This window comes from Sebastes umbrosus, chromosome 19 (assembly GCF_015220745.1).
Source record: "Sebastes umbrosus isolate fSebUmb1 chromosome 19, fSebUmb1.pri, whole genome shotgun sequence".
Lineage (NCBI taxonomy): Eukaryota > Metazoa > Chordata > Actinopteri > Perciformes > Sebastidae > Sebastes > Sebastes umbrosus.
Window position 1 is genome coordinate 14,900,197 of NC_051287.1, and position 26,707 is coordinate 14,926,903.

The 26,707-nt window shown below is 42.3% G+C and overlaps 1 protein-coding gene across 2 annotated transcripts in view; it reads right to left on the bottom strand.

Moving 5' to 3' along the window:
• Window positions 1-26,366, bottom strand: part of cntfr (ciliary neurotrophic factor receptor) — a 270,120-nt gene extending 243,754 nt beyond the window's left edge. Inside the window, exon 1 of one of the 2 annotated variants that reach the window (XM_037752393.1) lies at window positions 26,271-26,366. The gene's annotated coding sequence lies outside the window, so the exon portion shown is untranslated. Of the gene's footprint in view, window positions 1-21,208; window positions 21,463-26,270 lie in introns of those variants that run through there. The other variant, XM_037752394.1, reaches the window with a different exon arrangement.
• Window positions 26,367-26,707: the final 341 nt, after the last annotated feature.

Consider the following 26,707-nt stretch of genomic DNA (forward strand, 5'->3'; position numbering starts at 1 on the left):
ATCACCACGAGTTGGGTTTTTCTACCTCGAGAAGCCGTGACGCTAAATCCACTTTAGAAAGTTCATACTACAAGAGCGATTTTGAGTCAGAGCTCCGCAACATGTTGGGGGTACAATGTAAGCAAGATCTGTCTGTGCTGCTGCAGGCGGGAGGCTAACAGAGCTGGTGTGTGTTTCCAAGTTAATGTGTGTGCTGCATTGTGGGAATCGTATCCCTAATGGGAGTGTCACAGCCCCATGAGAATCCCTTATGCCTGTCTTTTGAACATAAAGCTTTCTAAAAGCCTCTTGCACATGAGGAACGACTGGAAGAGCTAAGTCAAGCACAGCCCCGAGCACAAAGTGGGAATCATTGTCGGGAAAAAAAAGTGTGTTTTTATTCCAATACTATTCATAATCCTCCCCGACTGAGGTTATCTGTAGTGTATGTGCGCATGCATTATATTTAAACAACGCTATCGTGTACTGTACATCAAAAGGAAATAGCTGGAGCCTTGGGTGCATTAGCAGTTTAATATGAACAATGTCAACCCAGCGAAGGCAGAATGTGCTTAACATTTCACTTTTTTTATCTGCCTGTTGATTTCAAAAGGTCTTTCCTAATGCAATTTTGACCCATTTCTTCTGGGGTATAGCTTTTCATTTTTCTATTCTCTCTTGACGTTGCTCGCCGCCGCAAATTATCTTCAAATAGCAGTGCTGATCCAGGACTGGCTTGTCTCACATTGAAGCTAATTTAGTCATGTTGTGACCAAGGGATGTTGAATCGGTCGATAACACAAATTCCGGCGGAATGGAGATGGACATTATTGTCAGAGGAGGGATGACGTGGTGAATTCATGCTTAGTCAATTAAATTGTCCCCCATGAGCTCCACTCGCAGACGTTTATCAGTGAACTCATGAAGTCTGACTCAGCAGAATTCTAACATCTCTCGATTATATATTTATATGTGCTTTGGTATTAAAACTACAGCACTGAAGATTTGGGGATTATTTTCAAACTAATTAACACCCCTCCAGCCAGTCAGGATGGAGTGCACACCGAGGTCACGGTGCTATTTAGGAATCATCCCTGAGAGGATGTTCTTTAGTAATACAAGGAGGTGCAGTCATGTACCAATCTGCATCATCAAAGCACTGCATATGAGATATGAATATGATGATTATTTAAAATTTACAAATAGGTTTCTGTATAAACATTTAGAGGGCGAGCAGCTCTTATAGTAGACAGTTATGCCTCATTTCCACTGCATGGTTCAGTTCGGCTCGACTCACATTTGGTACCAGGTCCTTTTCTCTATGTCGTTTTCCACTTTGGATTGTCCGGATGTCACAAGAGCCTCGAGTACCAAGTTAATGCCACAATTCTGAAACGTGATGGGTACTCATTTTTCTACAAGAGCTACTTAACGTTAGCTGTTAGCTCCATGCAGGACTGTGCTGCTTACCGGCTGCTAACAGCTAACGTCAACTAGCTGTCGTCCTGCCAATTTCAACACTGGAGGTGCCATTGATTTACATTGTGATGCGTTCAAGCTCTACTTAGTAAAAAGTGAATGTTGGGCGAATGTAAATTCTAACATTATGATGTGTTCAAATGTAATCTTGTCAAATGTAGTTTTTGGCGAGAAACTTTAATCAATACAGTTGTTTGAAGGAGATGTTTTCAGAGCAATACAACATGGATAATAAAGAGGGAATTATAAAAAAAAAAACAGTATGCAAACCGTAATAAAGGAGTTGATGTTGAAGTACATAGGATTTATTGTTTGACTTTAGTTTTTTACCGTGGTATCGAATTGGTATTGGGGACGGTGGAATTTCAGCGGTATTGATATTGAATACTACATTTTTGGTATTGTGACATTCCTAGCAGATAGCACCCCCTCAGTGTAGAAAAAAGTAGAACCGTGCTGTACCATGCAGTGGAAATGTGGCAATAGGTCCTCATTCTCTATATTTAAAATTGTAAGTGGGATCATTTGAAACGAGAATCCACCGTGTAACCATAGCTTCACTTCCCAACATACACATATGCACACACACAAACCCACGACACATATACACCCACACGCAGCATATGCTGTGTAACTACCATCTTAAAGAGGATTTCCAGTCTTGACAACTCAATTTTCTGATTATTATAACATAATCGTGGCAGTTAATAGGCATTCTCATATTTCATTTAAGTTTCGATGAAAAAAAACTGCTAGTTTGAGGCCATATTACTTCTAAGTAGGCAATTAAAACAAATTGCTTCTAGTAATGAAGAAATATGGCCGCTTATGATAAGTACCATATGGACTTTTTTTTTTTTTCTACATTTCGGTCTTTTTGAGCGATCAGTCAATGGATTGAAGCAACAGTGGAAGGTCATGAATTACACCACAGACACACACACACACATTTAAATGGAAATACCAGCGCGATACATACCAATGCACAGAGCCATAGCATACACACACACACACACACAGGCAGACAGATGTGAAAACACACCCCCACACACATTCACACAGACACACGCAACCCGTCAAGTCGAGCATAACCGAAGGGCTTCAATGTGGATTTCACACTTGAGCTAAACCTCCTTAACTTTCCTCAACAATATGGTCGCCTCGAGCCATGTCAGTTCCCCCCACTGCCACTACAAACATTCACTTATTCTTCACAGACGCACATTCACCCTCCGGTTTAAAAGCTCATTTTAGCACGTTGTTTATGGAGGAAGGTCTGAAGAATATTTTAATGTCATTATGTGGCATCGTGTAGCTGCTTTAATGGATTTAAACGGGAAATGACATGACATATTTTTAGAAGCTGCCTTCAGACCCCACGATGTTGCAACTAGTATGGATTGACTGACTGTTTTTGTTTGCAGGGACATTTTTCCTTATCTTACTTTAACAGTAGTAGCATAGAAAACCTTCCTAATGGCCTAATAGGAAAAACAAACTATGCAAAGTGGGTCTTATGTGTACTTAAGAGTCTCTAAAAAGAGTCTAAATTAAGATACTGTAGCATGATTTCCCATCACAAACTGGTTCTCTAAATACAGACAATTAAAAAGCCATGAAATTCAAATAAAGCCAGCCAGAATTACTTCTTTGAAATCTCCATTAACATGACACTAAATCCTCTCCAACTAGGGGATTAAACATTGTTGGCTTACATGTTGCTCTGTCTTCCACTTGCTCGATCTTTCTCTTTTTTTACTTGCTCACATAAACACACACAAAAGCAATTTGATACTTCCCAGACTCCGAGAGACAGAATATGTGGGACCATATAATGCCCATGACCAATAATGCATCAGGAATGTGTTGTGGGGAAATCGAGGAATTTGTCATGGGGAGGGGAAACTGAACGTGTGGCAGGAAATTGACCGACTGTTCGACATGCCTTTGCAGTAAATTCTAATCCACTTCTCACACTGCGCACGCACATACACATCCAGGCATTCTCCTGCTCAAAAACACGCACGGACTCTACGCTCATACATTTACACAAGCACATGCGTGCGTGCAGAGTGTGCAAAACGCGATGCCATATGTTCTTTTAACACAACACTTGTTCTCCTAATGACGGTTTTACTATGAATTTTTCAATTATCTTGCAAAGCTCTTGTCTCGCAGCCAGAATTTAAGATCACAAGAAGAGGAAGTTGTGTCGCAGCGAACATGCTGAACTCTGTTACACAGACGGAGGCGTGTCATTAACAAACAAAAGTTACTAAAATTAGGGTTGGATGAGACCAATTCTGGCGGTGCCTGCCAGCGATGGCGCCACTGCAGGTGGCTGGTGAGAGCGATCATAGAGCCACAGATGGAGCATGTAAAGGTTGCATCTGGAGGGAGGGATGGCAGAAGGCTAGCATGACTGCCGCCTCTGGGCTCTCTGCGGATGGGTCCATTGGTTTTCAAATGTAGCTTCTCCAGAAAAAAAAAAAATAACATAATGAACACAGCAGTGGCGGAAATCACCTGAAGGTTGTTGGACATAATTCTGCAATTTAGTTTGTAATGATTTATAAAAACATGGTTAAAATGGAGTTATGTATGGTATTACTTTTCGTCAAGCACTTTATGTTGATGTATGATTAAAAAAAAAAACTTTTGAACTCAGCAATAGAAATGTTTCGCCAGTGCCCACATTCGTATTTTTGCTCATTGTGATGTAATTTCTTGGAGTATCTTTAAATGCTTCATATCCCTAAACTCTCTACAACCTAAGCTAAAAGGTAAAAGTATATTGGTCCAAAATATTTCTTAACATTCCAGAAGTTGTTTGAACTATGCCCATTTTTTAGTTTTTGAGATATGCCCATTTTCATAAGCAGGTCCGAGTGCAAAGGCGCTTTGACAGTTTTGTTACGTTACGCACTTAATGTAACGTAATGGCGTCATCGCGAGTGTCCAAGTTGATGATGTGATGCGTGATGATGTGAAAAGACAGAAGCCTTAGCTTTCTTCTGCAAAAACAATGAATACTCTAGCTATTGTGTTTTTTTTATTTTATATTGATTTAAACAGAATCATTCAAACAGCGATCTCAAGCGGGCATTATGGGGCAAAACACCGGTGCCACCTTGCCTTTTGTACCCCATGTAACATAACGTAACGATGTCATCACAACGGTACAACGTGATGATGCGTAAGACAGAAGGCATCGCTTTCTGCTGCAAAAAGAATGAATGCTCTAGCTATTATGGTTTTTATTTTAGATCGATTTGAATAGGATAATGCAAACAACGATGTCCCAAGGCCGGGGTTAAATCCTGTGCCGAAAAAAAAAAAGAGCAGAGGAGATGCAATAAACAATCTGTGAAGGAGCAACAATAAAGCGCAAGGGGATTCATAAAAAAGTGTCACCTCAAAATAAACAACAAAACAAGATGGTCAGCGCTGATAAAACTGCACCTAACAACGGAAATGAAATGACAATGGGGAAAAAAGGCGGCAGAAAAATAGTAGTGTTGGCCACGAAATGATAAGGGAAATAAAAATGGATTCAAATACGTGTCCCTAATGAGTGGGATCGCAGAGAAACAGATGGTGTGTTCAGCTGGTGTTTGGACCGGGCTTTTTTTATCCACCGGGCATCAATTTGTTGGCCGAAGAACGGTGGCGCTTCAGGCAGCCAGTTTACACGCTCTGTCCGGTTTTGTTTTTGCCAGGGTTGTCTCCCATATTGACAGTGTCGGGTTTTGCTGGAGGACATGGATGTGAGGGAAACCTGCTCCTTAAGGTGATTTCATTGGGACGCTATGAATGTAAAAGCATTCCAATTTTCCATTGTTTGAAACAAGTATTTGCTTTTAGGGGGTAAATAAAAAAAGGCTACCATCACACGTGTGCAAATCAGGTTAGAAGACCTGCAACAAAACACGACATGTAAACTTTCACATGGAGCAGACGTAGGCCACACACACGTACAGACGGCGGCATACGAATACACAGTGATACCAAACATATGGTGGGTGCAAAAAGATAGAGACACACACACACAAACCCACTGATGGAAGTCATTTAAAGTGTGTGAGGGGTATTCTACTTTTTAATCCTTCCAGATAAGGCACTATTTTGAACTCTTCCTCCAAGTCAAAGATAGGTTATCTCTCGCTTTCACACACACCTACACAGAAACGGTGGGCATTCAGGTTCTACCGGGGGAAATATTGTGGGAAAAGACAAATGATATCTTAACTCTGGCAGACTAGTGGGTGTCTGTTGCGTGTGTGGGCGACACAACGTGTACTTGCACGTGTGTGTGTGTCAACCTGTCAGTGTGTGTCACTGTGACACTACAACATGTACCTCATGTGACAAGGTGTATGCGCTTACAGTACACTGATTATTGCAAAACTGAGGATGTGTGTGGTGTTTTTTTAAAATGCTGTCGCTGCATTTAGTTCACGCCTGGGCATGCATTTGTGTTTGCTTGTGCAATAGCGTGTGCGTGTGACAGCGTGCATGTGTGTGTTTGATATGTCTCCTTAGCCACAGGTGCAGAGAGATGCTGACACTGCTTACAGAGAGACACAGTGCAAGAGAATGAATTTATCTTTCTGTCCTTGTCTAGTTCACACACACACACACACACACACACACACACACACAGACAGATAAACTAAAATGCCACATAGCTGACACACACTCGCACAGAGACCAACATGCCCGCAAACAGACAAATAAACCTGCCTGCATACAGTCACACACACATCTGGGAGGAGTATGGGACCTTAGGCACCTCGCCAAGGTAAACAGAGGAAATTGCCAGCCCTGACATTTTTTGGTGTGGAGCGAGGCTTCTCAAGGTGACAGCTTTCACTGGGTGTTTGTGGCTGATGTGGATTGGTGCTGCTTAACAATCAACACACTGTCGTTCGCCGTCTGGGTGTGAGCGTTGTGCGCGCGCGAGGTGGGACGTGTGCGTGTGACAGCTCCGTGTGTGTTTACGGGAGTGTTGGCGGTCATGCTAGACAGGGTAGAACATTGTCTTTTGATTGCATCTGCAGTAACATATGCTGTTGCATGCATGGCTTTCTCCAAAAAACAGACTTAAGCTGTGCCATTTTGCAATTTCTTTTAAAAAAGTGACGACGGTGAAATGCAGACGTTTGTTTCAAGACAAAGACGCAGATTGTTCTTCCGTCCACGATGGGGTTTTGAATGTGTTGTTTTGTTTTACACAGTATGTCTTAATCATAGACTGTAGAAGTGGATGTAGTCACCGTGATGTCACCGATTGGTTTGTGGACTGCCGTTTTGAAGTCTCGAGTTCAGCATTTTTGCCGTCGCCATCTTGGTTTTAAGCAACCAGAAGTGACATGAGAGGGTGGAGCTAAATACAATCAAACGTTGAATATGGCACTTTTAGGCAACACAAATGTTACAATTATTTGTCATGAACTGAAAACACACTGAAAGGGTTTAAGTTCTAAGACGAAAAGGCGGACAACTCCCAGATCGGAAAACGCCGTGGCAGCGACCTGTCAATCACAAGGTAGCCGCGCCCTAAAGCATCCCCTGCTTTAAGGTCTATTTGACTCTAAATGGGACCATAATTTACTAAATGAACATCATGCTGTATTGAAGAAGACTTGAAACGAGCAATTGAGACCATAAACTCATGTTTACAATGTTTACTGAGGTAATAAATCAAGTGAGAAGTAGGCTCATTTTTTCATAGACTTCTATACAATCAGGCTTCTTTTTGCAACCAGAGAAGTCGCCCCCTGCTGGCTATTAGAAAGAATGCAATTTTAAGGCACTTTCACATAGGCTTCACTTTTCAGATCCGGAGGTTGCTCACTGGTCTTAACTGAGATGTTTGGTGTCTTTTAATGATTTAATGGCATTAGGCTAAACAAAGTAGTAATCAGTCTGTGAATCGAGATTCGAGACTGTGTAGAAATAGATTTGTAAAAGCAAAACAAGCTTCAAGATTGAACAAGGACAGAGCAGTGAGGCTTCCTTTGTCCACTATCTTCAAAGCTGTGCGCTCGCTCTCTGTTTTGTAGACTTTTGTATCTAAACTGAAAGTGACAGCAGAGTAACATCCATTTCATTTGACCTTAAAGTAAAAGCATTATCCTGTGAGACTCCATTTACCTCTCAAATTTGACCGTGTGTCTTTTTGAGGCATTTTGTCGAAGAAAAATCTCGAGTGCTCTGAATGTTGAGAAAGCAGAACTCTTGTGAATTTGTTTGCATTTTGATTCGCAGACTGGTTACAGCTCAATTCTGTTTTGTGCTTGTTCAGTAGTTTTGTCTTTAATATCCTTCTAACCCATACAGTAATAATGTGCATTTCTCTGTAAGCGTCTGTGGGTGTGTGTTTTCCTCTCTACTTTACAGTATAATGGCAGTTTATAGAACATACCTCAATCTCATTACGTGTCCGATGAGGTCTTTCAACAACACAAAGGAACATAAACCGGTTATGTAAATAATCCCCCTCCATCCATTCACTCCCTGTCTTTTGTCCTCGGCTGTGGATCTAGCGTGTACATGTGTGAATGTGTGTTGGGACGTAACACCGCAGAGGCGGTGTACATAATGCCTCTCCTTTCATCTTTGACTTCCTTTTGTATGAAGTTGAATACATTAGGATTTAAAGAATAATGTGCATATATAAATAAATACACAAATATGACAAGAATAATGAACACAATAATTACAGAAGTGATGACTGTAGAGCAGACAATACAAAATGCAAAGCTCATTTTCAGACATGTGAAAATGTTACATTGATGTGAATGCACAAATTGTCTTGATTTTCTCCAATTGACTTGTTGCAGACATAATGTTAAAACCAGTGAGCAACACGGGGTCTGAAAAGTGAAGTCAATGTGGAAGTGCCTTAAACTTGCATTCTTTCTGATGGCCAGCAGGGGGCGACTCCTCTCGTTGCAAAAACAAGTCTGATTGTAAAGAAGTTTATGAGAAAATGATTTATTACCTCAGTAAACATTGTAAACACAAGTGTATGTCTCAATCGCTAGTTTAAAGTCTTCTTCAATACAGCATGATGTTCATTTAGTAAATGATGTTCCCATTTAGAGTCAAACAGACCATAAAGCCCGGGATGCTCTAGGGCGTGGCTACCTTGTGATTGACAGGTCTCTACCACGGCGTTGTACCGTCTGGGAGTTGTCTGTGGTTTCGTCATACAACTTTAACCCTTTCACAGTGTGTTTTCAGTTCATGAAAGTTAATTACAAACTTTTTGGTCGCCTAGAAATGTCTTGTTGTACTAAGGTCCACCCTCTCGTGTCACATCTGGTTGCAAAACACTAATAGGGCGACGGCCAAAGTGCCAAACTCGAGGCTTCAAAAGCGACAGTCCACAAACCAATGGGTGACGTCACAGTGATTATGTCCACTTCTTTATGGTTAAAACCAACAACTTCCAGTGAAAACAACCAACCCTGACAGCATTCAACCCTTAGTTGCTCCTCTTTTCAGTTGTCAGGTTGAATCTGCCATGACTTTCTGGCCTCCCAAGTTTGACTTTTGTATTTTCCCTGAAAACTACATAAAAAAAAAGCAATTCACTTCATTTGATCGAGGCCACTCCTACACATTTTTTTTGCACAAGGTTGTGACTTAAATCAGCATCACAACAATTGTTTTTTTTTCCCAGGTATCTCTTGTTTGTCCTGCCCAGCTGTTACACACTTAGCCATTATTTACACACAGCTAATCCCCCAGTGGTTCTCCATGATGGAGCCAGACAGGGTTGCTAGGCGATTTGTGATATGACTGCCAAGTTTCTATTAGGAGGTACAGTTCTGTAAAAAAATATATTAAGATGGAGTGAGAATATCTACCATCATAGTTTTGGGTCAGTGTAGAGATTATCCCTCCCTCCGAATTCTGTACTGTTTATTTTCTCTCGGCCTCCTTTTCCTCATTTTTTTCTGGCTAAATCCCCTGACAAAGTATCCCCCCCCCCCCCTCTCCCTCCATCCCCTTGCCCTCCACACACTGTCTCTTTGATTCACCCAAAATTTTCTCTCCCCCATTTCCCTCCCCGCTCTTTCACTCTAGTCCCCCTCCTTCCCTTCTCTTTACTCCTCTCCCTCCCTCTCCCCTGCAGTAGCCACCCAATAAAGGATGTTGTTAATATCATTAGGCAGACTTCCTCCGGCCCAGCGCCCGGCCCACTCCCTTTCAGCCATAATCAAGCGTGCACACTAACTATCAAAGGAGACATCACTAATAAACTACCACAGTGGAGCGGAAAAAACACACACACGTACACTCCGGCAGAGAAAAAAATACCGTCGGCTAAGTGTGGTGAGATAAATGTGTGCATGTTGGAACTGAGGGGATGGGTGGGGTTGCAAGGCATAGGGTTGGGGGGTGGGAGGTGTTGGTGCGGGTTACCCAGACAACACTAATAAAGTATACTCCAAAGGGTAGCAAGGCCTAATGCAAATCTGCCACTTAAGTATACTAAATTAATTGGGGTTGAGGGACACGCACACAAGCAGACATAGCTAATAAAGTGGGCTCTGAGAAGAAGCAAATACTGTCAGTTTAGTGGGTTTAAATGGGAAAGAAGAGGGTGGTGGTGGTGGTGGTGGGGGACGACGACTGTGGCTTCCTGTTGCACTGCAGTCATTTGCTGTAAATCATCCCTAAAATGGGGAGCGCATATTGTCGGGCCGCATAGCTTGAAAGTGTTCTCTCCTGACGGTTGAACGCTACAGTGCATATATCACCAGTTAAGCGCGGCCTAAAGGGAATACGTGATGCAATACTGTGAGCGAGCAGCACTACATTTAAAAGAAGAAAAAAGAGGGGTGGGAGGACAATGACATGAGAGCATGCTTGCACACAAAAAAAGCAAAAGGATTCTCATGCAAGCGCAGGCAATTATCTCCGTCTAAATGAAAAGAAGAGGTGTCAAGTATACACATTCATCATCATCATCCGTAATTGCGGAGACACAGATGAGATGGTCCCCGTTGCGGAGGCCACATCGCTTTGGCTGCTGTCTTTAAGCTTTCTGATGAAATAAAAAGTCTTTAATTTAATCAAACAAAATGCTCATAATCTGTTTACTACTTGGCTCCGTGGAATAGGAGTATGTTTTTAGTGTTAACCTATAATTGTGGTTTATTAAATTGTGGATCTTATTCCTGTAGAATTGGAATTGTTTCTATTGGGCATGATAACATTGTAATTTCTCAGAGCAGTGACATTGCTAAAAAAAAAAAAAAAAAAAACTTTCTCAAGTCGGCCTTAACTTCCTTTTCCTGTGCAATGAGGGATTTTTATTGACATTTCAGTGCTCACTTTTGCATTTACCTCCAATTAAAGTGTTTGAAATAAGCTGGCTAAACTATTGGCTTGTTAACAACAACATCAGCTGATTGTTTCTTGCCCCGTTAGACGTGGTTGTAGTGCTGTCATCAGAAATATCCTTTAATATTGAAGATCAAGTCATCAGCTAACCTAATACTTGGCTACTTGCAAGAGAGGACTATACAGTGAGCTCATCGACAAAAAAAATAAAAAATAAAAAACACTTTCGGACACTACTCAGGTCTTTTTCTCTGCGCCATTAATTACTTATTTCTATTCTGTGTAAGTACATTGAGAGATGCATAAATCCGGACTATGTATGTACTTGGCAATAAAGCTGATTCTGATTCAACATGGAAGAGAAAGCAGTGCTATGTTTATTTAAATATGAAAGTGCAATAAATAATATTTTGGCACTAAAATCAATGAATAATCATGATAAATAATCGTGATCTCAATATAAAAAAAATAAAAAAATAATCTGGATTATCATTTTGGGCATAATCGTGCAGTATAGTGAGTGATTTCAGACACAGACAGACAACCATTCACGCTCACACTCACACCTAGAGCAATAGACCTGACTTGCATGTTTTTGGACTGGGAAGAAAACCGGAGCGCCCAGAACCTTCTTCCTGTGAGGTGACAGCGCTAACCACTACACCGCCTTCATAAATTTGACACTAAACTGCACTGCGACCTGTTTTTTGACAGAAATAAGTCGAGCCTCTTCCTGTGCATTTGAACAACCGTTGGGATTTTCAAACGTTATGTGGCCTCTACTGAGCTCCACTGTCATGCTTTATTTATCCCTCTCCCTCTGCACTGTAATGGAAATATAAAAGGGTGCATTGATTAGTGTTTAAGGATCAGGCTTTAATAGATTAAAAGCCCCCGGCTCGGAGAGAGGCACTCACTCTCTCTTTCACACACGCACTTGTGCATAAAGTCAAGCTTATATACACATCAACAAGCGAATATATGGACGGATATGGACGGAGATGAGCGTAAGCGGCAACACACATGTACAGAGAGCAGGTTCACGCACTAGGGCAAAGACATAGGATGGACATAAAGCTGCACAAACACACACACACACACACACACACCTCCAACCGACAGTGCCAGCGGCAGAGCCCTGAGCCTTTCAACAGCCTATATATATATTTCATAGCTGGGATAAATAAATACATCTGAAAAAATCCCCACCCACCCCCAAAAAAAAGGATAGAGATATCTCAGCATGTCATTATCATAAAGTGGGAGCCCTGATGTTGATTTTCCAATAGATGGAAAATTCATTCATTTTTAACGTACTGCATTATTAATCGCTCGGCTCGATCCCAGAGCATTTTCTGCGCGGGTGGGGATGTCAGGTCTCCGTTTGAGTTTAAAAAAAGAAGTAAACATGGAAATAAATGAGGGTGGCCGTGTTTCGGTGTCCCACTGCTGATGTACTGTGAGAGCAGACCTGAATATCATATACGGCGGCTGAAAAACAGTAGCTGTGTGACGGCAAAAATCCAATTTGTTAATGTTTTCAGGTTGATTGCGACGTTGTTTTTTGAGTGTAAAACTGCCAGTTCGCCTGCTTGAAAAAACACCAAATTTGATTTTGCTGTAGGTAAACTGTGATGCGGGTGTGTCCCTCCTTTTGTATTCTTGTCTCTCCTCCTCACTCACTGCATTTGATTTCCCCACCTCTCCTCCCATTTGTATTCTGCTCGGTGACCATTGTCACATCTCCAAAGCGTCGCCTTGACACCGAACCTGTCCAAGATGTCCCCTTCATTTCCTCTAATCTTTGCACCTCGTCCTCTTCTCTGACCTCAATCGCGCGAGTGGCCATGGTCTCCCATGTGCTGCCCATCCTTTCCCTCTGGTCTTCTCTTTTGCCGCACGCTGATCACAGTCGTGTCTGTCGAGAGTCTTTTTCCTAACCGCTAATTTCCTCCCTTCACCTCCGCAACCTTTCTAGTCTTCCTCTCCCATATTTGACCACAATCACGTTTTGCTGTTAGCCTCTACCAGGTCCATCCACTCCTCTCATTGCTTCCTGTCTTCTGTAACTTTCCTTCTAGTCCCAATCATTCCTGATGGTATCCTTCAGTAAAACTGTCTTCTGCTCCATAATTGAATCTCCGGCGCTCTTCTACTTTTCCTTGCTCCTCTCCTCTGACCACAATCACTTTTGCAGTTAGCCTCCTCCTAACCTCTGGAGTCGTCTTTTCCAGTCCTCTTGTCTCTTTTAATCCTTCCCTCAAACAAGTCACGCATGTTGTTAGCTATGCTTAGCCTCGTCCTCCGTCCTGTCAGGTCTTCAGTTGTCCGTTGTATTCTCCCACTCTGCCTCAGGTGAAAGCATTCTTTTTCTGTTGTTCGACTCAACTTTTCCTGTCACTCCTCCTGACCTCTGTGTCCCTCCTCTCCCTCAAGAATGGCCACAGTCTTGTCTGCCGTTAGCGACACAAGACCTCTCCTTGTCTCCCCTTCTTCAGTTGCCAGCTTTTCTCTCATGTCCTGTAACTCTCCCTGACAGTCACACATCTACTCTTCACTCGCCTCATTCAACAGCTTGTCTTAGGAGGGATGCAGAAAACACACAACATTTCACAGCACGCACATTTAAAAGGGGTAATTTTTCAACATTTCATAATACCTTTTCCCTGCCCATATTGACACAAGACCGAGCATATGTCTGGACCGTGTATGGTCAGTCTGTGAATTTGTGGCTGAGTTGTTACACGAGTAGTCAGTGTTCATGTCTATAATGTTAAATCGAGCGGTACGTGTCCACCAGGTCCGGCGAGGACATTAGGGGGACGCGTTGCTCCACTCAGCTGGCTGTTCAAGCGGTGACGTACCCTATCGTGGAATGCACCTGATTGGTCCCTGGTTTTCTGCTCGCCGTTTCAAACAGGCGGCCTACTCGTAAACTGTCTGTTATCCCATCTAAACGATCCACCAAAATCGACTTCTGAAAAACATTTTAAGCGCGAAATAGGGCGATGCCGCTGCTGAATCTTGTTTCATTTTAGAACTAGATCTTCACAGCTTGCTCCGAGTTTCGTGAGCTGGACGCATTGCGCTGGTTGGGCTCATTTGCATAAAGTTGAGATTCTTCAGCGTTATGCAAATACAGACCCTCTCCAAGTCGCCGCAACACTCCCACCATGCACTGAGGCCTTCGGCTTTCCATAAGAAATTAATGGAAAGCTTCGAAACTTTGACCGTTGCCAGGGTATTCATCCTCCGTCGTTTTTTTTCTTCATTTTTAATATATAAGTGTGTAGTAATAATAATGTATAAATCTCCAAATAGCTGATGAAATAAGGAATAATCCCACAACATTGTTCATTATTCATGTTCAACATAGATTAATATTAGTTATTCTCAGACGAATATTACTGTTAGTTGTATGTAAAAGTGCGTGTGTTTGCAGTAGTGCAAGCAGCAGCACCGTCCGGGGCACTGAAACGGGGGTGATGGAGACAAACAGACAGTCAGCCTGCTGCGCTGCGCTGTTCCTCGAAGCTTTGAATGCCTTTGACTATTTCTCACCGAAGCTTCGAAGCCCAAAAAAAAGGTATTCGGGACAGCCCTAGAAAGCGCTGATACGCCTTCCGTCACCAGATCTGGCAGAAAAGCGGCGATAGAGGAGCACTCGCGCCGGTGAGCGCAACCGCTGACACGCCCCCCCCTGGAAATGTAAACAAAGGATTGTTCCTGCCTTTTCATTTTTGAAAGAGGAATAAGGATGAAGAAACGCCAACACTTGGCCAACCAATCATGTAACTTCATCACTCAGTCAGTGACTTACGCAGAACTGCAGCATGACCAGCAATAGAAGACATGGATGAACGGACAATGATAAGACCGCTTCATCGACTAAAATACAAGAGAAAGACACAGAATGAGAAATTTCCTAAAAACCACAACAAACAAGAGCCTTTTAACCTTTCTAACAAAAGCTTTGCATAGTTAAAAAAAACAAAAAAAAAAACACCTCAAGGATCAAAGCATATCACTCCTCTGATATTAAATGATTAATGTGTAGATCAAGCTATAAATGTCTCCTCTTTGCAGTCATACTGTGCAGCCATACATTTCTTCAAAGGAGCTGGTGATTGCGGGAATAATTGATTTCACTACAGGTCAATGCCACATTCATGTCCTTTCATTCAGGTGAACAAGCTGAGTGGGGAAAAGTGAGAGATATTGGCAATTTCTGACCACTACGATAACTACTACTTTGCGAAAAGAACTAGAGAAGTGCTGACAAACCCCTGGGAAAATGGGTGAAAAACCACAACAACTGCCAGTTAGTTGATATTAACACTGATTCACTCTACAAACCGCTACAACAATGTAACATGATCAAACAGGCTGATATGGGATTAATTTCCATTTATCTGGTGTGACCACAAACCAGCACCAGGGGTAACGAATGTTCCAAAGTCGAAAATAGCAGGAGGTTTTCCCATTCTGCTTGTATGGCATGAATGCAGCATAACTACACATGGTGAGTTAATCATTGTTTTCAACATGTACTGAGAAAGTAATGTGTCTAATGGCAAGAAAAACACATAGCAAGTTAGTCTGAGCATCAAACAAACTCACAATATAGACTGGATTAATGGATGGATGGATGGAATGAATATCATACATCATGTATTCCTGTTCTGCATAGCCTGGAGGCTTATTACTCTGCTCTGCCCATCCTCAAGATGCACTAAGGAAATTATTTATTATTATATGTTGAATGCAAGCACTTTATGTGTCAGGATTGCAAAAATAAGTGTGTGCGTGTTTCTAGCATGCATTAAATTAGATTAAAGTGGGCTGCCTGCTGCTGTCAGGTAGCATGTTGGTCCATCAGTATGTTAACAGAATGTAAAATGTCCTTAAGGTGGCCATTAGCTATGGTGGGGGGGGGGAATACACTTGCATACAAATTAGGGTTGTCAAAGTTAACGCGATAATAACGCATTAATGCATTCAATCTTCCGGAGGTTGTACCGGGCTCAGTTTTAAAGCTAGAGTGAAGATAGTGGCACCAACCATGTCATAATCACTAAGGAGGCTAAATAACGTTCCGAACTTACACTATATTTTGGCGAGGAAAAACTGTCATGGCCATTTTCAAAGGGGTCCCTCAACCTCTGACCTCAAGATATGTGAATGAAAATGGGTTCTATGGGTACCCACGAGTCTCCCCTTTACAGACATGTCCACTTTATGATAATCACATGCAGTTTGGGGCAAGTCATAGTCAAATCAGCACACTGACACACTGACAGCTGTTGTTACCTGTTGGGCTGCAGTTTGCCATGTTATGATTTGAGCATATTTTTTCATGCTAAATGCAGTACCTGTGAGGGTTTCTGGACAATATTTATCATTGGTTTGTGTCGTTAATTGATTTCCAATAATCAATATATACATACATTTGCATTTGCTCCCATGTTGATAAATGTATTGAATATTTGACAAATCTCCCTTTAAGGTACATTTTGAACAGATAAAATATGTGTGATTAATTGCAATTAACTATGTTAATCGATTGACAGCCCTAATGCAAATACAATATTACAATACAAAAGATATACTTAGGAGGTGAATCGCCTCCTACTGGAGGAGGAAGCTTTTGTGTGTGTGTGTGTGTGTTTGTGTGCGTGTGCATATGCATATCTGTAGAGGAGTGGGGGCTAGTTTGAGGGATGCATATTCATAATAGGGTTTTATCCGTTTCCCTCCTTTCATCCCTCGTTTGCTTTGATCAGAAAGTTCGAGGAGTCGTACTCTTCTTTTGCCAGGGCTGCAAGAATGCTACAGGCGCTGAACGGGAGAGCTGTCTATACGGATGAAAACGCAGCAGAGGCAAGCAGATGTGCGCACAAGTTGACACGCACGCTGACCCACAAGCACACACACATAAGTTGACAGGCATAAAGGCAGACTGACAAGACACTGACTCAGGAGCAGAGAAACGGGCAAACAGAACAAAAAAAGACAGCAAAAAGGAGCACAAATATACAAGTTATATCTAGCAGAGAAGCTCACAACCACAGACAGCCAAGACTTTATAAACTTTCTAAACATTTCACAGCTTTCCATAATTGAAGGTCCTGACGCATAATAAGAACGTATACATTACGAGTTATGGCATTAGAGAGAGTTTTATGTCCTCTCCGTATTTAAAATGCACAAAGAAAGCACAAGAATTCTTTCGGATTACTGAAATAATTACAAACCGAGTTTCCCCCCCCTCCGAGCTAGATCTTCCAGCTCGGGGTGCAGAGGAGGAAACCGTTGTAAAAATGCGGATCTCTGAAATGCATGTGAGGCGGCTTAATTGGGGCCAAATCTCAACGAAATCTTGTCATGTTTTCACGCCCTTAGGTGCATTTAGATAAAAGCACACAGCAAGTGGCATATCTAACTAAAGAGTGAGAGAGAGAGAGAGTAGACGGAGGCAAAGCGTGGGAGCTGTGCGAGTAGAGAGAGGAGCGCTGGCTTTCTCATGTTCTTTAGCTGCCGTTTGGAGGCTCGTTGCGTACAAAGATCTCGCCCTTGCGTTTGTTTCGCTGAAGCATGTATTATGTCTTTGATTCGTGCGTGAACACACGAATACACTTCAACGACTTATTTCTCCATAGTCCTTTTCAAATTTCTTATTAAATCAAATTAGGTTCAGCTTTTTAAAATTGAAGTGTCAAAGTGGTGGTTCTTTGCTAACATACAATCTTTGGCCAAGTACAGACACCTGCTTGCATAGAGCACATTAACCAGCCAAAGTTTCAGTTGTTATAAAGTGTTTGTCATTCCAACAAGTGATAGCGATGGTCAGTGCCAGCTAAAAGTAAGAACTTCACACTTCCTACATTGCTCTTTGCTAATAAAATAACTTCAGAACTCTCCCTGTGCCCTCAAACTGTTTCATTTAAAAAAAAAAAAAAAAAGGTCTCTAGCCCTCCCCTCCACACCGGCTTCCAATTTGTACCCTTTGTGTACGTTACAGCAGTGAGATTCGCTCTCCCCTCCGCCCCACCCGCCCTCCTCTGATCAGGCCCACGCTCGGACATCTGTCCGAGGATGTTTACCCAGGCAGTAAGTATGTTAGGGGAAATATTATCCTAGTTTTACCTTACCTTTCTTCTGTCTGAAGCATAAACACCAGCATTGCGAGGTGGGGATGGGAGAGGAGAGGCAAGGGGATGAGGAAAAAAGAAAAGGAGTGTAGAGAAAGGTAAGACAGAGTGGACCTGGGAGAGTAAAAGAGAAGGATGAAGAGTGGGGGAAAAGGGTGAGGAGTCAGCGATAGAGACGGAGGGTGAACAAGGGAGGGATAGAAATGAGAAGTAATTGGATTGGAGAAGATGTATTGGGGGATAGAGAGGAGGGAAAAAGTTGGAAGGGTGATGAGAGAAAGGAGGACGAGCGTGGAAGAAAGGTAAAGGAAGAAAAAAAAATGACGGAGGGAGAGAAGAAGAGTCGTTCAGAAGTATCTAACTTTGAGTGACAGTCTTTAAGTGACAGTTAATCAACCCTGACATCACTTCTCAATCAATTCGTGCCCCACAGTTCCTTGAGAATCACTTTAAAATGTCGCCACTGTCTTTTTCTCAGTCACTTAATAAGATGGAAGTACCGACCATTCTCCAATTTAAAGACTTTTCATTTTCTCAAGGTTAAAATACATTTTTTTCCTTTCTCTACTCGTAAATTAGATGTCTTTCCTTTTACGAAAAAACGTCTTAATAAGAACACGTAAAACTTTTGAGCTTCAGGGTCCAAGGAGCCCTAGACGTCTTTTTATGGTCTGTTAAAAATCAACAGACAGTTTACATGCATGCCTGTCTGGTGCTTGGCATTACAGGCGAACGCAGACGGGCACACACATGCTTGCCATGCACACAGACACACACACACACACACGTCTCTCTTTTTCTCGTTATCTCTCTCTATCTTTCTATCTCTCTTTCTCACACACACACACACACACACACACGGGCCTCTTCCCGTCTGGTGTTGCTTCCAGCCTAAAACCAAACCATGTGTGGAAGCTATCCTGTGCTGGCCTAAACTGCGTGCCCTGTTGGTGCGAGGTCCCTCCACTAGAAAAGGACTGGAAAGACCGCCCGTCCTCTGCGCTCTCTGTCTGTCTCAGAATTTGTGCCTCTCCTGTGTGCTTTTGACAGAAAGTGTCTTTTGCTCCAGATTGTCTGTTTTTTACTATTTCACCGTTTGCCTATTTCCCCCCTCATCTGCATGCCTGTGCCGTTCTGATTTGTACCCAGTCTGTTGTCTGCCTGTCTGTCTAGTATTCTTTCCCTCCCTTGAACTCTTTCCGTCAGTCTTTCTATTTGCATCCCCCCTCCCCATCTCTCCCTCCCGCTCCACCACCAACTAGGCATGAAAACGGTGCTCCATTAGGAGTGCCTGGGCTAAGCCCAGTCTGACACACACTGCTTTGATCAGCCGTGAGCTGGGCTAAACACCCCGCTAAACTCCCAGTCTGAGGAAGAGGAGGGGGGGGGGGTGTTGAGGGAGAGTAAAAGTAGCTAGCGAGAGTTGGGACCGGGAAGATCAAAACAGAGAAATGAGATGGAGACACAATAAAAAGGGAAACACAATAGACTGAAGAGAGGAGCTCAATTTCCCAAGCTGTCCCACAGTATATGTTCCCCCACCGCTCTTGTCTTTTATCACATTTTCCTCCGCATATATATATATTTTTTATCTCTCTCGCCTTCACTCCTCTTTTCTTTTTTTCCTCCACAACCTCCAGGTAGCCCTCTAAAGTGCATCGCTAACATTCTCCGCAGGTGCATAACTCACAGAAAGCTCACAGAGCGATGAGAGTGAATATGTGAAAAACACAATCAGATCAGACGTCGGAAAATTCGGAAAGTCCCCTAACAAATCTTTTGCAGCATCTTTCTCAGAGGGCAACTTGGCTGTCTTGTTAGTGAAATAAATATAGTGCTCACTCCAGCACACACACACACACACACACACACACACATGTTGTCTAGGAGAAGAGAGCAGAAGACAAGCCCAGAGAGAGAGAAGATATATAGAGACCAGACCTCCATAACTGACAGCAGTTAAAAGAGCCAGAGCTTTCCACAGATACTAAAAACCAGCAGCAGCAAAAGGACAAAAAGCTCCCGTCTTTTTCTCCCGAGGAGTGAAGAGAAAAGGGATTTCCGCTCACTGCTAATCAATCAGGCCGTGATAATGGCTCCCATGCCTAGCTGTCGACTGGAGGGGTCAAGGCATCCCGTGACCCGGCGCCCAGGGCCCAGGGGCCAAAGCCCCTCTCAGAATAGCACCCCAGGACGGACTCCCCGGGCTAATTGTCCAAGCCAGTGTCAGCCTTTTCAATGCCCCCCCCCCCCCCCGCCTCTCTTGCCCTCCCCTCCTTCCACTTTCTCCTTCATTCCTCTCTCTTTCTTGTCTCCCCTTTCCCTCCCCTCCTTGCAACTCTGCGATCCTCGCTCTTTTCTATGCAACTGAGGAATCTACTGTGTATACCGGCGTGTACCGGCGTGGGGGGAGAGAAAGTGGGATAGAGAGCGTTAAAAAAAGAGCATTAGGAGACATATAGAGAGGAGCTGCGGACAAGGGAGGAAAAGTTAATGAAAAGACAGGATAGTGAGAGAGCGTGTGTGATAGGAAGAGATCAGTGGCGGCAAACAAGAGCGAGCAGACCGGGGATGAAAAAGCCAGAGACGGCGAGTCTGTAGGACAGAGCAGGACAGACAGATACAGTTGGACAGAAGAGATAAGGAGGAGGAGGAGAGGCAGCGAGCTCCCCCCACCCACCACCACCACCACCACCACCACCCCACGACATCACTCATATCACTGGAACAGAGTGCTGTGTTCTATCCCCTTTCCATCTGCATATCAATGAGCCTCTATTAATCACAGCGAGAGCAGCGTGCGTCTCTGAGGGAAATCTGCTCGACATCAGTACGGCTGACCACCACCACAATGCAGCCGGCATACAAAACACAAAAAGACAGATAGGACACACACACACACACACACAGGAAAGCGGTCCGAAGCAAAAAACCCCACTCCAGCTCCGCGGCATTCCTCTCATTCCAAGCGCACGCTGCTAATTAACAGCATTTAGATCCCACAGACAGAGGGGACAGATTGATGGAGATGGAGAGGGAGAGGTATCCCGATGTTGCACCCGCTCTCTCTCTCTTCTGTCACCTTTTTTCCCCTCCCCTCACAGTCCCTTCCATCCAACTCTATCTCCCCTCTCCTCTCTCAGTCCCCCATGTCAGGTCAGCGCTGATGAAAAAGAAGAAGAAGAAGAAGAAGTCCCAAAAAAAAATAAGAAAAATATGAAAATCAATTGGCTACTCACTGGGAAACCTCCTCTTCTTTCTTTTTTGTTTCTCCTGATCTGTCACTCGTTATCCTCTTCTCCACTGTGTAGCAAGGTGGAGGGTGTCTATCCCGGCGCGTGTGCTGTGTCAGTCCGATAGAGGAAAGTTGCCGTCTGCGTGCATGTGTGTGTTTGTGTGTGTGTGTGTGTGTATGCGTGCGTGCGTGAAAGGAAGAGAGAGAGAGAGAGAGAACGTGTGCGTCTGTCTCTGTGTCTCGCACTGCTCTGAGTGAGCGAGCTGAGGCTGTTTTAAACAGGCTGCTCTCCCCATGTGACCAGCCCAGCCACAGGCAGGAATACATTACTGAGACACACTCTCTCTCTCTCTCTCTCTCTCTCTTTCTCTCTCTCCCCCCTTCTCTCTCTCTTGCCCATACACACGCCGTGTCCACAGTGCACCCCCTAGCCACCGCTCAGGGTAGTGGAGGGAACAGCCCACACACACACACGCACACACATAATATGTACACACACATTGACAAACAGGATGGCAGCAATGGGAGTTCGCGCTGTGCAATGTGTGCACACAAAAACGCTGCGTTATGGACACAGTGTTGATACCTTTCGAGAGCATCCCGGCGAACACGACAACAAAGAAAATGAATAAATCTAACACAATTAGAGACAATTCGTCCAATTAAATGCTTTTTCAATGTTCTTGACTTTTCCATCTCTAGCGTGGCGACGCTTCACACCTGGAAGCACTGACCTTTTTCAGTAATGAAAACCTTTTAAAGTTGACCTTCTGCTGCGAGGGCTGATACAATTGCATTACTGCTATTACACTTTAAGGAACAACAATGGAAAATGCCACAGATGAAGTGTTTTTCGAGTTGGCACCCACAAAGGACTACATTTTCTGAAGAAAAAAAAAAAAAAAAAAGCCACGTGCATTCTCAAATATTTAAAAGCCGGCGCACGACATGACGAAGCGGATTGAGAGGATGATGGATTGTCTCTTGAGAATGTATTCTTCGACAGATCGCCAAGGCTACAAAACGCCACAGATGCATCATTATTCTTTCTAACAAGTGCGGCGTTCAGACTGCGTGTGCAATGGATAGTTGATCAGCTCCTGACACATTTATCATTTACTGTTCAGGAACTTTCAGCACCATATTGCTGCTCTTAAGAACCTTGGACTGAAATAAATGGCTCCTGGAAGTCATTTATTATCACAATAATACCCGAGAGGGCAGTCCTTTCTGTGATCACAAGCACCATTCGCAACACCGGTTTAACACGGCACCTCCTAATGTCGACACGTCCAGGCCTGAGGCGTGTGCGTGTGCCAGAGCCCGTACAAAGCTATTTGACTCAGTGGTTTAATCTGAACTGGTTATGTGAGCTGCATGGTTAACTGCAGCTTTTTCTCCCCCCCCGTAATCTCTTTTTTTTTTAAACACTATATGGTTCGTCTATCTGGCGTAGACACATTTAAAAAGAAATAGTTATAAAAAAATAGTTATTTTTGTTGTGCCAGCCATCATTCCTATTGGTAATAATAACATGTCATACAATTACTAATGCGACAACATTACCAAAAAGAAGTCTGGAGATGCACCGACTGCAATCTACTTGGACGATTCACATTTTTTAAGTCTTAAGATTTTTTCCAAGTCCAATGTTATGTCTTTCTAAGAACTATAATTGACAGCACACACAAACATACAGTATGTGTAACTTTTCTTTCATGGAAAATTGAAATTCAATTGTATGTTCATTATAAAACACTGACTATTAAATGACTTACATTTTGTCCAACCTGCAACAAGAAAGTTAAAGGACCTTCTTTCACTCAAACAAATCTCAAAAATCAAAGTGCCCCATGTTACTGGACAAATAAAATCCAACTAAAAAATGAATTGCAGTATATCTCACTTTAACTAACATGTAAACAGGAGAAAACAGGTGCATCGTATCTATAACAACACACTTGATGTCATTTCCTCCACGGCTTATTTTGGACTTGCAGGTGTTACAAATTGCCTTGAGAGGTTTATGTCTTCTTCACTCACGCCGTTTAACTTCTGTGTGTGTGGCTGTACTGTGTGTCGCAGCTGCCACTGTGTGCGCGACATCCATGTTGCGTGCATCACCGTCTGTGGTGCCGTGTGTGCGACGTAACACCATCATGTGGCAGGTGTGTAAATTTGAACAGCGAAAAAAATTTGATGTATGAAACTGATGATTTAAAAAGGTGCTAAATGCGAGTGTGTGGGTGCTACGCTTCCATGACAACGCCGTCGGTCGGGACGGCGTTATCGGCTGCAACCGCCGTATGAGGTTCTAGAGCCAGAGCAGTGCAGAGCGGCGGCCGTGAGCTTGCCAGTGGTGCACGCTCACATGCATGAACATGTACTAAAAGCATGCACGGCTATGTAAACAAAGCACAGTGAAAGATCAGATTACAACACACACAGAGGGGGAGCGACTTCATTATCTGCTCAGGTAGACATTACTCCTCTATATCTTTACATAGCAAATAGTTGTTGTGCTGCCATATTAATGCTCTGGATATCGTATAGAGCACCTTTAATAAAAAGTCTGATGGGGCAAGAAACTGGAGCAGTCAGACAATCAGACTGGTTTAAAGCGAACCCAAATGTTAGCCAAACTGTTTGGAACAGATGGACAGTTTTGCTGTGTTTCCAAATCTCAGCAATTACTTTAGTGAGTATGATGTCATCATAACAGATAGAAATTATGGCCAAAACTATGAAATTTTCCTCGAAATGTGCTAATGGGATAGAAACAGTTCAGAAAAATCTTTAGTAGGTAACCAATATACATCATCTCATTGCCATATCACCCAGCACGGCTAGCAATAATGCACTTGAATGGGTGCCATGTATTGCATGTACCTCTGTTAGAAGCTGTCTGCCTACTGATGCTCACCCTCAAGTAGTGAAAGTCAGTATGAATACTTTCCCCACTCTTCTCTCAACATGTTTAACGTTTATTATGTTGTTATGTTTTCCTGCATGCTGTACAGTGCATAATTGCAAACAAAACAACAAAAAATACATATGATAAATATTTAGACATATTCCCACCCTCAGGCATTGAATTTAGCATTTCAGCATCAAAAATAGAATAGAATATACTGTCCTAATGATACTATGTGTGTTTGGAGTCTGGTGTTTTAAAGGCTCTTCATACCCATGGTCCACCCACAGAGGTGTTTTCACTTATTGTGCCTAATTAGGCCTCTTTTGATGACTGTTTGGGCGTGTACAGACTGTGTTTGATTGACATCTCTCTGACCCTACTATAAGTTTTGTAACACGTGTTAGGGCGGGTGAGTTACACCTTTGTTATGTTATTGGTTCATGTAATTTGGTGACCGTTCAGCCCCGACAAAATGAAGCAAACTTTTTTTAAACGGAAACAGTGGTGCGTTAAACCCTGTTGTGTTACGCAAGTGCACTGCCTCTTTAATACAGCAAGTTAACATACACGCCGCTGCTGATTCGAAAACACCTCTGACACACACGAGACACACAAATGAGAGAAAACGTACCTCAAAACCAATTGCACACCGTTGGAACTACAGGAAACATGCTGTTCAACCCGGAAAACGTAGCAGAATGGTGCACGACGTTTTCAGATTGAGTTGAGCGCGTCCCAGAGGTAATTCCATTCCAGGCATAGCTCTGCTCGATTTCAACCTGAGCAGAGGTCTCATCAACCAGAATAAGTGGAAAACACCTGTGTGGGTTTGAGCATCAGAGAAGAGGATAATCATTTTAAAACATTACACCTACTCCAACATGAAAAATATAATATTAAAGAAAAATGAAAAACCAAATGTGACACTTGTAAAAAGAGAAAAATACAGATGTAAGACAGTTACAGGATCCCTCATTGGTACTTTTTGACCTTCATAATTATTGGACATCTATATTTGATAGGTTCTCTGAGGTCTTTGGAGTCAAATTCACCACTTCTCCTTTGATTTCAGTTTTCGGTGTAGTACCAGAGGACGTTCTCCTTTCCAGATATTACTCGAATAGTATTGCTTTCTCTTCCCTAATTACTAGGCTACTTATACTCATGAAGTGGAAGCAGGAGGCCTCTCCCACCCATGTCCAGCGGGTTGCAGAATTTATGAGGTTTTTACACATGGAAAAAATAAAGTGTACAGGTAAATTTTATAAGACATGGCAGCCATTTCTGACATGTATGAAAACTCTAAAAAAACTGTACTATTCCGTATCTGATTCTCATTCAAACCAAATTACAATGTGACTATATGTATTTATGTTTTTTATTATGATATTTTTTTTGCTGATTGTTTATGTATGTTTGAGAATATATATGTATATTAATATTATGTAACCCATATTTTACCCATACTGCGGTTCATGTGCTAATTATGCTCTTCGTTTTACTTTTTATTTATTATTTTTATTTATTTATGTTTTAGTTTTATTTATTATTTTATTTACTTATGTTTTAATTTTATTTATTATTTTTATTTATTTATGTTTTAGTTTTATTTATTATTTTATTTACTTATGTTTTAATTTTATTTATTATTTTTATTTATTTATGTTTTAGTTTTATTTATTATTTTATTTACTTATGTTTTAATTTTATTTATTATTTTTATGTATTTATGTCTTCATTTTATTTTTTTATATTTATATGGGCTAATATAATATTTATTTATGTCACCTGCATATTATGGACCACTGTCCTTATTACAGCCATTGGGATTTTATCATCAAGCCACTTGATGAATCTTGGGTCATTATAGTCTGTTGCTGTGTTGGATTAAGAGCATTATATTGTGAAAAAGAGATACAACTGAATGTCACTCAGACAGACTTTTACAAAAGGTCTTGACAGCCCAAAATAAGAACAAATAAAACCATTTCTGTGCTATATTCTTTAGACATTTTGCCATTTTAAGGGTCAACAAGGAGACTGACATTAAGACTGTCTACAGCACATGGTGACAATGACAGATGTGACGTCATGGCACCCCAAAAAAAAAACAATAGTGCCACAACAGAAAGCTGTAACTGTTACTCACCATTAGAATAAGCGAGGTTGTCAGTCTCAGGATAAATAGCATTCAAGTCTCTTCTGAAATTCTGCTCCTCTTATGTTCCGTTCAAATGTTCTTAAATTCTAACTAAATGTGTCTTACTTTACGTTACTTCTACTTCTGGCGTAGACTTTAATGGTTTTCAAAGTTTGCAAGCTAATAGAATCTGACGTGACATCTGGTCCGACCCACCTGCACACACGTGCCGTTTAAACGTCTCATTATATTTAAAGGGCCAGTGTGCAGGCTTTAGTGGCACCTCACCCATCACTTTCCAAGCATGTAGAGAAGCTACAGTAGCCTTCAGGTAATGCAGAAGGCCCCCTCTCTAGAGCCAGTGTTTGGTTTATCCCATAGGTCAGGGGTCAGCAACTTTTACTATCAAAAGAAAAAAAGAAAAACCCTGTCTGGAGCTGCAAAAC